The sequence below is a fragment of the Mobula birostris genome, chromosome 12 (assembly GCF_030028105.1).
Source record: "Mobula birostris isolate sMobBir1 chromosome 12, sMobBir1.hap1, whole genome shotgun sequence".
NCBI lineage: Eukaryota > Metazoa > Chordata > Chondrichthyes > Myliobatiformes > Myliobatidae > Mobula > Mobula birostris.
In genome coordinates this window covers 100,820,995-100,838,598 of record NC_092381.1, presented here as the reverse complement: position 1 = coordinate 100,838,598, position 17,604 = coordinate 100,820,995, and the positions used below count along the sequence as shown (strand labels likewise).

The 17,604-nt window shown below is 45.6% G+C and overlaps 1 long non-coding RNA gene across 2 annotated transcripts in view; it reads right to left on the bottom strand.

The window, feature by feature from the left end:
* Window positions 1-1,018: 1,018 nt before the first annotated feature.
* LOC140206150 (uncharacterized) overlaps window positions 1,019-17,604 on the bottom strand; it is a 72,361-nt gene continuing 55,775 nt past the window's right edge. For both annotated transcript variants that reach the window (XR_011888073.1, XR_011888074.1), the window contains exons 5-6: window positions 12,611-12,670; window positions 1,019-1,562 (exon numbers count right to left, since the gene is read on the bottom strand). This is a non-coding gene — a long non-coding RNA (uncharacterized lncRNA). The remainder of the gene's footprint in view (window positions 1,563-12,610; window positions 12,671-17,604) is intronic.

The following is a 17,604-nucleotide window of genomic DNA, read 5'->3' as shown; positions in this document are numbered from 1 at the left end:
TACTGCTTTATGTTCTATACTATGTGGCCAATTTATTAGGTGCATCTGTCCAGCTGCACGTTAATGTAAATATCTGATCAGCCAATCATGAGGCAGCACCTCATTGTATAAAAGCATGCAGACATGGTCATGAGGTTCAGTGTTGTTCAGAATGGGAGAGAAATGTAATCTAAGTGACTTTCAATATGGTGTCAGACAGGGTGGTTTGAGTATCTCAGATCTCCTAGGATTTTTACTCATAACCCAAAGTTTACAGAGAATGGTGCAATAAACAAAAAACACCCAGTGATTGGCAGTCCTGTGGGCATACACGCCATGTTCATGAGAGAGGTCAGAGGAGAATGGCCAGACTGGTTCAAGCATACAGGAAGGCGATAGTAATTCAAATAACCATGCGTTACAAAAGTAGTGTGCAGGAGAGCATCTCTGAAAGCATAACATGTCGAACCTTGAAGTGGGTGAGATACAGCAGCAGAAGACCATGAACTACACTCAGTGGCCACTTCATTAAGTGTAAAGGATATGTGTGTGTTCGGTGTTCCATGCTCTACGTTCTACCTCTTCACACTGCACCCCAACTCGCTAATAGCCAGCTTGGTTCCTGTGATCTGCACCCACCCTGACCCCATCTGATCCCTTCACAATCCCAGCTTCTGTATCTTCCACTCCATTGCCCAATGCTTCTTTGAGTGCACTTGAGTTCCTAGGCACATCTCTTTGCCCAGATGTTGGACGAGGGCGACTTTGATTGGAGGCTGAGAACAATAGAAATGCCCTGCGATTATTGACAAATGAGCAGGAAAATTCTCAGCAAGTTCATCAGCAAGTGCATTAAAAGTTCCTGGCATGTGTTTAGGTTTCAAAGGTATATTTAACTTCAATAAAATGTATACAATATACATCCTGAAATACTTTTTCTTCACAACCATCCATGAAAACAGAGCAGTAGCTCCAAAGAATGAATGACAGTTAGATGTTAGAACCCCAAAGTCCTCCCCAGCTCCCCTCCCTCCCGTGTGTAAGCGGCAGCAAGCAACGATCCCCCCTCCCCCCACTGGCAAAAAAAAGCGTCAGCACCTGCCACCGAGCACTCAAGCGTGAGCAAAGCAACAGCAAAGACACAGACTTACAGAACCCCAAAGACTACTTGTTCACCCGATATTCGACATACCACAGGCTCTCTCACTCCCTAATAAGGGAGAAAGAGGTGTCTCCATTTCACAGCGAGAGGGGAGACATAATAAACAATTCACTGGTTTATGATGTTAAAAGTCTGTTATGTCTCTTTTTCCGAGCTCTGTGCCCAAAGATCTCAAGTCTCTGGGCACATAGCCTTAGATCTTCCATCTCCCACAAAACACCAATCTCCTGCCTGGACACCGACCTCTGATCCCCCATCTCCAGAGCCATTAAATCTCAGTCCTCCGAAGGTGAGCTGAGCTCTTAGGCCACACCTTTGGCGCGCTGAATAACAGCCACTCATGAAACCCTGAGAGCAGGTCCCATTCCCACAAAGACCTGTAGTCAGTGTATAGCTCCAGGTCAGGGTCTTCAAAAGAAGCCTGAAAGGGAAAAATAGAGATATTAAGGATGGAAATAGAGCTGTTTCCAAAAATGCAAGCAAAGGAGTCACCGTTAAGCACCATTGATCCTCCTAAGCTCCTCCCTCTAGTTCTGGTCTGGGCCCTCCATCCACAGCGTCCCTCCTTGGAGGAAGGGCACTTATCCGGAGCAGGGAAAGCTCAGAACACAAAGCCACAAACATTGACTTCAGCAAAACATTTGCTTAACCTTGGAAAGTCCTTGAAAGGAACAGAGAGTCCACTGAAGAAAGTACTCTCGTTCCTGACAACAGAACTTCACTGCCTTTCTGAAGGCTGTCTCTCACTGTGTCACCTTACCCCACTCTCACTGAAGGTCCTTGCACTGGGAACTGCATTCAAAGCTATTTCATTCCCTCAAACCATCCTGATGCCAAGGAAGGACTTGACTCAATGTTGGTTTCTTCAGTTATGAAGGGGGAATTTCCATGTTTCAGAGGAGATTGCATACTCTCCATTTGACCAGGTAGGTTGGTAGTTTAAAAACGCAAACATGAGGAAATCTACAGATGCTGGAAATTCAAGTAACACGCACAAAATGCTGGTGGAACACAGCAGGCCAGGCAGCATCTATAGGAAGAAGTACAGTCAACATTTCGGGCCAAGACACTTCATCAGGACTAACTGAAAGAAGAGATAGTAAGAGATTTGAAAGTGGGAGGGGGAGGGGGAGATCGGAAATGATAGGAGAAGACAAGGGGGGTTGTGATAGAGCTAAGAGCTGGAAAGTTGATTGGCAAAAGGGATAAAAGGCTGGAGAAGGGAGAGGATCACAGGACGGGAGGCCTAGGGAGAAAGAAAGGGGGAAGGGAGTACTAGAGGAAGATGGAGAGCAGGTAAGGAGTTATTGTGAGAGGGACAGAGAGAGAAAAAAAGGGAATAAATAAATAAATAAATAAATAAATAAGGGATGGGGTAAGAAGGGGAGGAGGGGCATTAACGGAAGTTAGAGAAATCAACGTTCATGCCATCAGGTTGGAAACTATGCAGACGGAATATAAGGTATTGTTCCTCCAACCTGAGCGTGGCTGATGTGATATACTGCGGCCGGTGCTCCTGATGCGGCCTTCTATATATTGGCAAGACCTGACGCAGACTGGGAGATCGTTTCGCTGAGCACCTACGCTCTGTCCGCCAGAGAAAGCAGGACCTCCCAGTGGCCACACATTTTAATTCCACATCCCATTTCCATTCTGATATGTCAATCCACGGCCTCCTCTACTGTACGGATGAAGCCACACTCAGGTCGGAGGAACAACACCTTATATTCCATCTGGGTAGCCTCCAACCTGTTGGCATGAACATGGATTTCTCTAACTTCCATTAATACCCCTCCTCCCCTTCTTACCCCATCTCATGTTGCTTGCTCTCCATCTTCCACTGGTGCTCCCCTCCCCCTTTCTTTCTCCCTAGGCCTCCCGTTCCATGATCCTCTCCCTTCTCCAGCCTTGTATCCCTTTTGCCAATCAACTTTCCAGCTCTTAGCTCCATCCCTGCCCCTCCTGTCTTCTCCTATCATTTCCGATCTCCCCCTCCCTCTCCCACTTTCAAATCTCTTACTTAGCTCTTCTTTCAGTTAGTCCTGACGAAGGGTCTCGGCCCGAAACGTTGACTGTACCTCTTCCTCTAGATGCAGGTTGGTAGTTTAATTGGCCAAGTTACCTCTGGTATGTGGGTGAGGGCAAGAATCTAAGGGGAGATGATGGGCATGTGAGGAGAATGGTGCAGGCCTATAGGTCTCATCAACAGCCTCCAAGAGGAAGGTGGGATACAGCTCATGAGAGATAACTTGCTCTTCATCCACCCACACCCCCCTTACGTTCCTCACCATCCCTCTCACTTCACACTAACTCACCCCTCCCCTCTCCCTCTTCTCTCCCCTCTGTACCCCTCCACCACTCACTCATCCTCACCTCCACTTTCTGTCTCTCTCCTCCCCCCATCCATGCATTCTCCTCTCCATATCCTCACCACCCTATTCCTCCTCCCCACCGTCCCTCCTCTTCCTCTTATCACCTCTCTTCCTTTCCTTCCCTCTTTTCACCTCTCACCCTCACTCACCTCTCCTTTACCCCCTCACCCTCCCCTCCACATTTCAACATCTCCCTCTTTCCACCCCTCCGCTCAACTCACCCCTTTTTCCCCTCCATCCCTCCCTCCTCACACATACCCCTTCCTTCCCATTATATCATCACCAGCTTGTGCCCCCTGACCCCCTCCTCACTCCCCTCCATTCTCTCTTTCCTCTTCTTCCATCTCTCCTGCTCACCCCACTTACAGCCCTTCCCCTTCCACTGGCCTGCCCTCTCCCCATCACCTCCTTCCTCCCTCCATCACTCTGCACCTTTGCTTGCCTGAAGAGTCTTCATTACTAAACCCAGGGGAAGGTTCAGAACGCGGAGGTGGAGCAGCATAAAAAGATGCAGGTCTCTCAAAGAAACCCTTCGGTGACAAGGCAGACTGAACCTGGTTTTGTTGTTTGTGAGTCCAGTGCAAGTCTCATAAATAAAAATGAGATACTGAATGCAGATTTGAAGGTGGATAAATCCCAGCTGCTAATAAAGGAGGAGATTGCTGCGGCTCAAACTGAGATTTGTAAATCCACCCTGCGTACAAGCGAGGTACCAGATGACTGAAAGACTGATTATGCAGTGACCCTTTTCAAAAAGGAAGCAGGGAAAAGCCTGGTAAATGTAGAGCTGTGTGCCTAAAATCAGTGGTAGGGAAGTTATTGGAAGCATTCAGGATTTACCCAGTTTACACGTGGATTGAAGTCGCCTGTGTTTCTTCCATAGCCCTTGTTACAGGTACATCAGAAGCATAAATCAAGTTTCTGGAGGAACTCAGCTGGTCAGGCAGCATCTGTGGACGAAAATATCCACAGATGGTTTGAGACGAGATTTGAATGAAGGATCTTGGCCCGAAACACTGTATGTCCATTTCCTCATACAGATAGTACTGACCCACCGAGTTCCTCCAGCAGCTCAATTTTATCTGCACGCCTACCTTCTGGATCGATCAGTGTTACCACTGACTGTGGCCCTGTGTAAACCCTTCTGATATTTCAGCTCCTCACAGCTTCAAACTCATTGTTCATTTGATTTCCTCAGCTGCAATCTTTTCTTTTTATTGTCTTAATCCCATCATTTAAAATCAATACCACTCCCCTCCCCATTTTCCCGCTCATTTGTTCCCAGTTTTCCCGGAATACTTAATTCTCAACCTTGGTCACTTGGCAACCATGTTCCACAAGTGAAGGCCCATTTATGGGCATTCTTCACCCAATTTGCAATGAGTTGCAGGTGCAGACAGATGAAGCAAAGGGTACAAACAAAGAGCATTGAACAGTACAGATATGACCAGGCTCTTCGGCCTACAAATATCTGTGCCAAACATTATGCTGAATTAAATAATCCCTCTCGCTCGATCATAAACCATGTCCTTCTAATCCTTGCACATTCGTGTGCCTATCTAAATACCTTCTGAACACCACTACCCCGGCAGCCTGTCCAGGCACTCACCACTTCTGCATGAAAAAATTTTCTCTGCACCTCTTCCATGCCCTTTCTAAAGCCTCCACAGCCTTCTGGCAAAGAGGTGACCAGAAATTTACACAATGCTCCAAGGACAGCCAAACCAAAATCTCCTGCAACTGTAGCATGACTTCCTGACCCTTTTACTCAATGCCATGACCAATGAGGACAAGCATGACATTGGCCCTCTTTACCCCTCTATCTACTGCTGTGGTCACTTCCAGGGATCAATAGATTTGGACCCTAAGATCCCTTTGTACATCAACTGTGTCCTTACACTTGTTAAGTGTCCTGTCATTAACTGTGTACTTTCCCCCTATGTTGCACCTCCCAAAGTCTAACAGCTCACACTTGCCCAGATTTGATATTTCTCCACCCATATCTGTAACTGATTTATATAGCTGAACACATTGACAGACAGTGTGATCCCACGTTGCTGCTTCAGCAGCCAATCTATCATGTTGGCTTTGCTCTTCCTGATCTAACCACTGGCGATTACAGCCTTTTCTAGCAACGCCTGCACACTTTGAAAGATCTTAAGCTAAGTCGCCCCTCAATCTCCTTTACACAAAAGCAAAGAGATTCACTCTGTTCACCCTTTCACCCTCCCGTTAATCACCTCAGAACCCCGCTCCAGTGTGATCAGCATAAGGCTGGCTGGAACATGACAACTTGCTGCAAGCTGCTCCCTGCAGGTTCACTCATTGCTTCTATTATAATCATTCCACAATTTAAAGCCTAAATTGTCTGCCTACACTTTATTCTGCATTTTCATTGTTTGACCTTACTCGTGGTAATGCAGTTTACTGATTTGACCTTATTCGTGCTAATCACGGAATACTGATTTGACCTGCAAGACACAACTTTAACTCTGTCGTCAATAATAAATCAACCCTTTCAGAACAGGCCTGCTCATGGGGCAGTCCCAGCATCAACTTATGCAACTTCGGCAAAACCTCACTACTTTCAAGCAAATGGCAGTGGCTAAATCTGCTTTTTTTAAATCCTTGCTAACCTGCAGAGCAACCTTATACTCTGAGATCTTGTTATTCCTGCTTGCAACTCATTCCCTCAGCTTCCAGTAATGTGCCCTCCCTATTCACAATCCAAAAATGTTCCTCATTTTATGTATTTCTGTTGGATTTCATTTGTTCAATCTGCAAGTTCACTAACATCCTCCTGTAGGCCTCCTTCGCAATAACTATCCATCCCCCCAGGCTCCCTCCCCCACTCTCTCCCCAACGGCCTACAGGCCGTGCACTGATTCGCTCAGAGCTGTACTGTTGCCAGGCTGAACGTGTGCTGAACGTGGGATTTGAACCCACGATTGAAGCAAGGGAAGCTGAACAGTGGCTGACACCTAGTGGCTGGTGGGGTAACAGCCACCTCCACTCTGGATCCGACTGACTTCAGCCCTCAACAATATCCTCATTACAGGGCTGCACTGGATCGAGGAGGGTTGAGGCCACAGGCAGCGAGCAAGAGCTTGGGAGGGATCTAGAGGTTCATACTCCACTCCAGGAATGAGGCCTGGATAGAAAGTGGCAAGGACCACATTGGCTGGAGTGCCCTGTTGCGGGGAGAGCAATAGGTGAGTGAGGGTGGGGGGGATCTACAGTGCCAGCTCCCCAGTACTTCTGGGCCACAAACGATAACTGGAGCATGTGGAGCAATGAGGCACCAACTGTGCATTTCTCCCCACAGATGCTGCTCAACCCATTGGATTCATCCAGCAGATTGTTAAGAATACAGCACAGTACAGCTCCTTTGGCCCACAATGTTGTGCTAACCTTTTAACCTACTCTAAGATCAACCTACCCCTTCCCTCCCATGTAGCCCTCCATTTTGTTACATACGACTCCCTTAGTTCACCTGAATGTAGCTGACTCTGTCTCCACCCCATTAGGCATTAAATGGTTAATTGTGCCATAAACAGTGTACTCTGCCTCAAAGTTTGACCTTCTAGTGTGAACCACTTCATACTTTTCCAGGTGAACTCCATCTATCAGTTCTCAGCTCAGCTCTGCGTCCTATCAATGTCCCGTTGTAACCTATGACAATTTTTGCACTACGTTCTCATCAAGGAATTGATTGTGGACTTCAAGAAGGGGAAGCTGAGGAACACACCCCAGTCCTCACTGAGGGATCAGCAGTGGAAAGGGTGAGCAGTTTCAAGTTCTTGGATGAAGATCTATCCTGGCCCCAATATATTGAAGTAATTACAAAGAAGGCACAACAACAGCTGTAGTTCATTAGGAGCTTGAGGAGATTTGGTATGTCACCAAGGACTCTAGCAAATTTCTACAGATGTACTGTGGAAAGCATTCTGACCAGTTGAATTACCATTTTTCTGGAGGGACCACTGTTACAAACTCATTCAGCTCCATCATGGGCACAAGCCTCCCTGTCATTGAGGACATCTTCAAAATATGATGCCTCAAAAAGGCAATTATCCATCATCACCCAGGATATGACCTCTTCACACTGCTACCATCAAAGAGGAGGTACAGAAGCCTGAAGACACACACTCAACATTTTAGGAACAGCTTCCCCACTGCCATCAGATTTCTGAGAGCAGACAATGAACCCATATACACTACCTAACCTTTTTATGCTCTTTTTTTGCACTACTTATTTAGTTATATATATATTTTAGTCAGAGGGTGGTGAATCTATGGAATTTGTTGCCACGGGCAGCAGTGGAGGCCAAGTCATTGGGTGTATTTAAGGCAGAGATTGATAGGTATCTGAGTAGCCAGGGCATCAAAGGTTATGGTGAGAAGACGGGGGAGTGGGACTAAATGGGAGAATGGATCAGCTCATGATAAAATGGCAGAGCAGACTTGATGGGCCGAAAGGCCGACTTCTGCTCCTTTGTCTTATGGTCTTATAATATATAACTAATAATATATATAAATATAGTGTTGGCACATGGCCAAGTGGTTAAGGCATTCGTCTAGTGATTTGAAGGTCACTAGTTTGAGCCTTGGCTGAGACAGCATGTTGTGTCCTTGCGCAAGGCACTTAACCACATATTGCTCTGTGACGACACCGGTGCCAAGCTGTATGGGTCCTAATGCCCTTCCCTTGGACAACATCGGTGGTGTGGCGAGGGGAGAATTGCAGCACAGGCAACTGCCGGTCTTCCATACAACCTTGCCCAGGTCTGCGCCCTGGAAACCTTCCAAGGCGCAAATCCATGGTCTCATTTCTCATGAGAAATCTTAACAGATTTCTTACTGTAATTTATAGTTTTATATTATTATATCTTGCACTTCACTGCTGCCACATAACAACAAATTCCACAACATATACCAGTGATATTAAACCTGATTCTGATTCTATGATTCTATCCACACCACCTTTGTGTCATCTGCAAACTTGTTAACCCACCTCTCCACTTCCTCATCCAAGTCATTTATAAAAATCACAAATGTCAGGGTTCCTGGAACAATACTAGTCATTGACTTCCAGGCAGAATACGCTCCATCTACAACCACCCACTGCCCTCCGTGGGCAAGCCAATTCTGAATCCACACAGCCAAGTTTCCCTGGATCCCATGTTTCCCGACTTTCTGAAAGAGCCTACCATATCAATAGCCTTACTAAGATCCATATACATCACATTCACTGCTCTAGCTTCATCAATTTGTCTTGTCATTTCCTCAAAGAATGCAGTCAGGCTCATGAAGTATGTCCTGTCCCTCACAAAGCCACGCTGACCATCCCTAATCAGACTGTGCTTCTCCAAATGCTCATAAGTCCTGTCTCTAAAATCCTCTCCCATAGTTTGCCCACTACTAACGTAAGACTCACTGGTCTATAATTCTTATTATTTTTCTTGAACAAAGGAATAACATTCACCATCTTCTAATCTTCTGGTACTGCTCCTGTGACCAGTGAGGATGCCCTCACTTTAGTCAGCCTCTTGTTCTTCACATTCGTGTAGAACGCCTTGAGGTTTTCCTTATTCCTACTCGCCAAGGCCTTCCCTTCTTAAGTGCCGTGGTAGAAGCAGAGAAGAGGCACAGTTAGAGGGGACAGGCTAACATGAATGAACATACTTTTAAAGTCTCTGGAAGAAAGCATAGGGGGAAATGTCAGAGGCCATTCTTTTACACAGAGAATAGTATTTGCACAGAATGCCACAGTAGTGTAGTGGTTATTGTGACGCTATTACGCTCGGGTGTTGGCGTTCAATCCCAGAGCTGTCTGTAAGGAGTTTGTTTATCGTCCCCACAAGCACGTGGGTTTCCTCTGGGTGCTCCGGTACCCTCCCACATTCCGAAGACGTACCGGTCATTGGTCATTTTAAATTGTCCTGTAATTAGGCTAGGGTTAAATAGCTGGGTTGCTGGGCAGTGCGGGCCATTGGGCTGGAAAGGTCTGTTCCTCACTGTATCTCTAAATCAAAATAAGAAATAAACAAACACGCTGCTAGGCGTGATGGTAGAGGCAGATACGTTTGGGACATTTAAGAGACTCTTAAATAGGCACATGGATGAACAAAATGGAGAGCTGTGTAGAAGGGGTTAGATTGATCTTGGATTAGTATAACATGGTGGACTGAAGGCACTGTACTGTGCTGTGTTCCATGTTCTACTCACACAGAGACTGAAACCTCCTGTTACCTGTTCAGGTAATGCTGCACTCTGATAGTGCGTTACATACGATGACGAGACAGGTGTTACTCTGGTTTGAATTTGAGGACAGATGCATTAACCTCCTGCCTAGGGTGCTGAGAGAGAAGGTTGTGTGCATGGTAGGGGAGTATCAGATGCTGAAAGTGACAGAACAGTTCCCTGCAAAGATCCTTACCATATCTACACAACATCATGGAATCATTTCACTGGGACCTTCTCGGTCTGCTGATGCCTCTCATGAACTCTAAGCCATGAGTTGCACCTTGCATTTAGAAGCAGAGAGTTCTCTTCAGGCTGAGAACGTCACTCATTCCCCTTCAGGTCAGCCTCTGTAGCACGACTGGCGCGATCAGCCTCATTCATGCATGTCACAGGTAACTGAGAACCGCAGTGCAGTGTGGGTCAGTCAGAGGCCTCTGACTTGTGACCTAGCCAGGGCAATGATTCCTCAGCAGTTTTCTGGGAACTCTGAGTGCCATATCCAGCCAATGAAAGATTGCCTGTCCTTCCATTAGAGGCATCTCCAGAGGACCTCCCAGCCTTAGGAGTCCTTGCCCTTCTGCCTGCTTCTCCAGTCCTGCTGGTGAACAGGAGGCAGCATTGACGAGCACCGCTGGTCACAGGCCAGACCTGGAACTGCATTGGGAGGTATCAGCACATGTGGTGTGTCCTGCAGCTGGATGCAGGAGCATGGACGCAGCCCGGAGGTAAGCCATCTGACTGCGTGAGAGACATGTGACTGCCCCAACCTCCGGTGGCTTCAGCATATCCCTGTAGAGCACGGAGCTCACAGGATCGTGGCCTGTCTGCCTGAGCTCTGGGAAGCTACTGGACATGCCTCCACACCCTGGCTAGGATACTCCGTATTTCCGGTCAATCACTTCTCGTCAGAATTAGGACACTTGAGAAACTAACTTCAATTTTGTCTTGAATTTCTAAAGGAGAGTGAGAGCTGGTAAGTACAGGGATGGTCTGTGACAGAGTGAGGAGTGAGGGAGACCGAGTGACACTCATTGTGCTGCTGCTGGTTGAGGGGTGGTGGGCAATACTTGTTAATCACAGCTGGCTCACCCGGAGGTGCAAAGAGGAGGTGAATAAGACACAGTCCTAATGGGTGCAGAAGAGAGAGAGAACTGTAGATGGTGGAAAAGTGTCAGGAGGTGAGTCACTCACCACAGTATACCCAGTGTTTCTGTGGTTGATCCAGTGGGGACCCCTCCCCCCATGATGTTGATGGTGGGGGACCTGGCAATGGGAATGCCTCTGAGTGTCAGGGATTGAAGATTAGTTTCTCTTGTTGGAGGTAGCCATTCCATTATCTAGTTGTCATTGTGGCTATCCCTCGAGGTCAAGGATGATGGTCTTCATTCCGATGATCTACTTATGGGATCTCAAGTGGCTTATGAGTCCAATCTTGGCTTTGAATTACCTAGTACCTATATGATGCAAATATTACTTCCACTTATCAGCCTGTGCCTGTTTTCTGGATCTCATGGATACTGCCTGATTCATTTGCTGTGAAGTTCTGAATAGAAATGAACTGTGTAACCATCAGTGAACATCCTCCCTCCTGATGGGACAAAGGTCATTGATGAAGCAGATGATGGTATCTGGGTCGTGGACACTGCCCTGAGGATCTTCTGATCTGATGTCCTGGGGCTGGTATGATATATCTTCAACGGGCATAACCATTTTCCTTTGTGTGACAACAGCTCCAGCCATTGCGTCTTTTCCCTCAATGGAGAGTTTGACTTGGGGTCCTTGATGCCACACATGGTCACTAACAAGTATCACCTGTTGTCAAAGGCTTAGCACCTTCCTCACTCTACCATTATCATCAGTGCAGAGAATCAGAGGGGATTGCAGAGGGATATATGGAAAGTGGCACTAAGGCTAACTAAGATTGAGATGGCAGTCTTATGACCCTGCAACACAGGACTAAACAGCAAAAACAACAGGCAGTGGACAGAGCTAAGTTATCTTATCCATCTCATGGATCAGATCAAAGTTCTGTAATCCTACTACAATGACAGTGCTGCAGACTTTGATCTACTCAGTCTGGTTGTAATTAGTATTGGTTTATTATTGTCAAATGTACCAAAGTACAGTGAAAAACTTTCATTTGCATGCCATCCAGAAAGATGATTAGACCAGAAGATATTGGAGCAGAATTAGGCTGTTCGGCCCTTGAGTCTGCTCCTCCATTCCATTATGGTTGATTTATTATCCCTCTAACCCCATCCTCATACCATCTCCCCCTAACATTTGACATCCTCATTAACCTCCATTTTAAATATGCCCAATGACTTAGCCTCCACATAAAGTGGCAATGAGCACACAGATTCATCACCCTCTGGATAAAGAAATTACTCCTCCTCTCTGTCTTAAAGGGATGTCCTTCTATTCTGATGTTATGTCCCTTGTCCAAGATTTTCTCACTACTTCAAACATCTCCTCCATGCCTACTCTCTCTAGGCCAGGGGTTCCCATCCTTTTTTACGCCATCAACCGCTACCATTAACCAGGAAGTCCGTGGACTCCAGGTTGGGAACACCTGCTCTCAGTCTTTCAATAGATTTCAATGAGACCACATTTTCTGTTTATATTTTTCTATTTGGTATTTTCAGCATGTGCAGTACATTTCACAAACAAGAGAAAATCTGCAGATGCTGAAACTCCAAGCAACACACACGAAATGCTGGTGGAAATCTGTTGAAGGGTCTTGGCCCAAATTATTGATGGAACTCTTTTCTACAGATGCTGCCTGGCTGTCTGAGCTCTTTCAGCATTTTGTGTGTGTTAATGTGCAGTACATTGATTGTCATTTACTCACCCACACCTAGTATAGGTTTTGCCAGCACCATTCTGCTCTGGACCGTTTCACTCCCTGAGCCTAAATATGAATAAGAGTTAAGAGTGACTCCCCTTGACATCAAACAGTATTTAACAAGATACAGTAAGCAGTCAATGAGAATCAAAATGAAAACACTCCAACGACTGGAATCAAACCTTGATAAAAGGAAGGTGGTTGCAGTTGTTGGACAGCCGACATCTCAAAGTCACAGGATATCTAATTCCTGGGACATCTCAGTGCCAGTGCATCTCAATCCCAGGAAACCACAGCACCAGGATGTCTCATTCCCAGATTGAAGGCAGCTGAGGGGTGACCTTATAAGAGATTTGTAGAATCATGGGGGGCATAGATAGGGCGGATGCATAGTCTTTTTTTCAGGGTTGCAAAGTATGAACTAGATGGTGTAAGTTTAATGAGCTACCAGAGAAAGTGGTTGCAGCGGGTAGAACAGTAACATTGGCACATGATAGGAAAAGTTTAGAGAGCTGTGGGCCAAACATAGGCATCTTGGTCAGCAGGGAGCAGTGGGGCTGAAGGGCCTGTTTCTGTGCTGTATGTCTCTATGACCATCAGGAAATTAGAGGAGGCTTGACCCAAAGGCAAAGCAGCAGAGACCATTCAGCAATGATGATAACTTTAATAATAGACTGCAAAAATAACAAGCCATGAAGGGCCACAAGAGGGAGCAGATACCAAACACCACAGGCAACTAAGTAACTGAAGGCTAGGAGCAACTGGTTCTGGCTGGATGGTTCATCAGGTGAACAAGGACATCCGATGAGAGCTGGGTTCAAATAGGCTGCAGGTGATGAGTTGGAAATGAGTGGCAGGTGACTCCCGTTAGCTGGGTGGAGACAGGGAGGTGTCTGACAGGATTCCCCTCCTACGGCTGGCACCCGACAGCCCAGGATGAGCAGATGTATGCAGTGGAACTCCGCGACGAACATCTCATCCACGACAAAGTGAATCCACCAACTGGCCAACCGTGTACACTGGACCAGCTTCCCCCAACCTAGGTTCCAGCGGTGGGTTGAATGGTCCATGTGGGGTAGGATATGTGGAAGATAGGTAAGATTCTGAGCGATCATGCTAATCATCCAAGCGAGTCTCACTTGCCCGCATTTGGCCCATAATCTTCTGAACCTTTCCTATCCAAATGTCCTTTAAATATTGTTATTGTATCTGCCTCAACAATTTCCTCTGACAGCTCCATATTGTATGTATGGATATATATGGCTACCTTCTAGATGAAGAAGTCCCTCAGATCCCTTTTAAATCTTTCCCTTCTCATCCTTAACCTATGTTGCCTAATTTTGGACGTCCCTACCCTGGGGAAAAGACTGTTATCTTCCACCCTGTTTCTGCCTGTCATGATTTTATATAACTCTGTAAGGTTTTCCCTCGGGTTTCTACATTCCAAGGAATGAAGTCCCAACCTGCCCAAACTCTTCAAATCCTGGCAACATACTCATAAATCTTCTTTGCACTCTCTCCTATACAGGGTGACTAAAACTGCACACAATACTCCAAATGCATCTCCACCAGTATTTTATATAACAGGGAAAAATAATGAAAGGATTACTTTAGGTTTAGTATAAAAGGGTGATTCATGGTCGTACAGACTCAATGGGCCAAATGACCGGGTCTGTGCTGTATCCGTCTATGACCCTATAATACCTACCACTGGTTTTCTAAAACAGAGTATGATGCATGACTTTCTTGTACCCAGTCATAAAGAAAATGCTTTTCATCACTTAATATTCGATCTTCAGTTGAAGAGATACTTTCACCATCTTGTGTGAATTATTATTCAAACAATTGAATTCATTAAGATCGCAAACAAGAGGAATTCTGCAGATGCTGGAAATTCAAGCAACATACATCAAAGTTGCTGGTGAACGCAGCAGGTCAGACAGCATCTCTAGGAAGAGGTACAGTCAACGTTTCAGGCCGAGACCCTTCGTCAGGACTAACTGAAGGAAGAGTTAGTAAGGGTCTCAGCCTGAAACGTCGACTGTACCTCTTTCTAGAGATGCTGCCTGACCTGCTGCGTTCACCAGCAACTTTGATGTGAATTCATTAAGATTATATTTTTATGACCCAGTGACTTTTCTGACAATCTGTTGGAGTTTATTCTTTAATCAGTTCCCTCTCAGCCCTTCTGCACCAGGGAGAACTAACTCAGCTTATCAAGTCTCTCCTCCAAACTGAAATGTTCCATCCCAGACAACAGTCTGGAGAATCAGAACATCCCAGTAGCCAAACATTTTAATTCCAATTCTTATTCCCCTTTCGATATGTTGGTCCATGACCTTTTCTTGTGCCAAGATGAGGCCGCCCTCAGGGTAGAGGATTAACACCTTGTATTTCATCTGGGTAGCCTCCAACCTGATGGCATGAATATTGATTTCTCCTACTGGTGAAAAAAAATCCCTCCCCCTTCCCCTCTTCTTCTATTCCCCACTCTGGCCTCTTATCTCTTCTCACCTGCTACTCACCTCCTTTAGGTCTTCTCCTCCTTCCCTTCCTCCTGTGGTCCACTCTTCTCTCCTACCAGAGTCCTTCCTCTCCAGCCATTTACTGTTCCTAATCACCTGGTTTCACCTATCACCTTGTAGTTATTCTCCTTCCCCTCCCCCCACCTTTTTTCATTCTGTATCTTCCCCCTTCCTCTCCAGTCCTGAAGAATGGTCTTAGCCCAAAACGTCAACTGTTTGTTCATTTTGAAGGACACTGCCTGACCTGCTGAGTTTCTCCAGCGTTTCGTGTGTGTTATTCTAATGAATCTACTCTGCACACTCTTCAGTGTAATCACATCCTTAATATAAAGTGGTGGCCAGTGTTAGGACTGCTGCTTTTTACGACATATGTGAATGATTTGGACTATGGTATTATGATTTGTGGCTAAATTTGCCGATGATACAAAGATAGGTGAAGGAGCGGGTAGTGTTGAAGAAACAGAGAGCCTGTAGAGAGACTTAGATTGTTTAGGGGAATGGGCAAAGAAGTGGAAAATGAAATACAATGTTGGAAAGTGTATGGTCATGCACTTTGGTGGAAGAAATAAACAGGCAGACTATTGTTTAGATGGGGAGAGAATTCAACATGCAGAGATGCAAAGGGACTTGGGAGTCCTTGTGCAAGATACCCTAAAGGTTAACCTCCAGGCTGAGTCGGTTGTGAAGAAGGCAAATGCAATGTTGGCATTCATTTCTAGAGGTATAGAATATAACAGCAGGGATGTGATGGTGAAGCTCTATAAGGCACTCGTGAGACCACACTTGGAGTATTGTGTGCAGTTTTGGGCTCCTTATTTTAGAAAAGATATACTGATGTTGGAGAGGGTTCAGAGAAGATTCACAAGAATGATTCCAGGAATGAAAGGGTTACCGTATGAAGAACGTCTGGCAGCTCTTGGGCTGTATTCCCTGGAGGTCAGGGGGATGAGGGGGGATCTCATAGAAACATTCTGAATGTTAAAAAGCCTGAACAGATTAGATATGCAAAGTTATTTCCCATGGTAGGGGATTCTAGGACAAGAAGGCACAACTTCAGGATTAAAGGACGTCCATTTAGAACTGAGATGTGGAGAAATTACTTTAGTCAGAGGGTAGTAAATCTGTGGAATTTGTTGCCACAAGCGGCTATGGAGGCCAAGTCATTGGGTGTATTTAAGGCCGCGATAGATAGGTTCTTGATTAGCCAGGGTATCAAAGGGTATGGGGTGAAGGCAGGGGTATGGGGAGACTGGAAGAATTTGATCAGCCCATGATTCAATGGCGGAGCAGACTCAAGGGGTTGAATGGCCTACTTCTGCTCCTATATATTGTGGTCTTATGGCCAGAACTGTACAGAGCTATGACCTAGCCAATATTTTATGAGGCTATACCAGAATCTCCCTGCTCTTATACCTGTATTCTATGCTCTGGCTAATGAATACAAGCATCCTATATGCCTTCATCACCACCTTATATATTGGTGTTACCACATTCAAGGGTCTATAACTTATACGTCAAGGTTCCTCTGTTCCTCAGTACTCCCTGGTGCCCTATCATTGATGGCATATTAGTCCTCACCTCATATTTAACAGAATTAAATTATATTTTCCATTACCCTGCTTAACTGACCAGCTGATCAATATCATTCTGAGCCTGCAATTTTGCCCTCCTGTTTGCTAATTATGAATGTACACTATAGGGATTCCAGCACCACCGGTCATAAGGTTTCAATCATAAAAGCAACCTTGCACCCTCAAGCCCATTTTGGAGCCATTTGCCATTTTGCCCTGAATCCCATGGGCATTAACACTTTGTATCAGTGTCGCATATGGGACCCCATCAAAGTCTCTACAGACCATATCAACCAGACTATCCTCACCAATACATAGCGTGACTTCTCCAAAAAACTGTATCAACAGGATCTCCTACCAATAAATCTGTACTGATTATTACAGATCAATACCAGCTTTCATGAAGTTATAGTGTCCCTCACATCTCTTTTCCATTAGCTTCCCCACTACTTATACTGATCGTAGACTTACTGGCCTGAAATTACCTGCCTTATGCCTGTTGTGAGATGGTTGATGTCATGGTATAAATTTTCCAAAATTTGGACAAGGCTTCATAAGATTGGAAAAAGAACAAATGGAACTTCTTCATCCAAATGGAGAAGGGGATAGAAAGCAGGAATCTACAACAACAAACAAGACACTCAGCAAGCCAAGCAGCATCTGCAGATGAACGTACACAATTGATACTTCAGGTCAGAACCCTTCTTCTGGACTGAAAGATAGAAAGGGGATAGCCAGTATAAAGAGGTGAAGGAATCTATAATCCAGTTAGCTTGATATGTCATTGAGAAACTGCTAGAAGAAATTTGTAAAGAGAGGTCACTTAGAAAAACTTAAGGCAGTTCTGCGGGTGAGTAATCCTGTTTGACCAATTTTTTGAAGTTAACAGAAGGCACTTGATAAG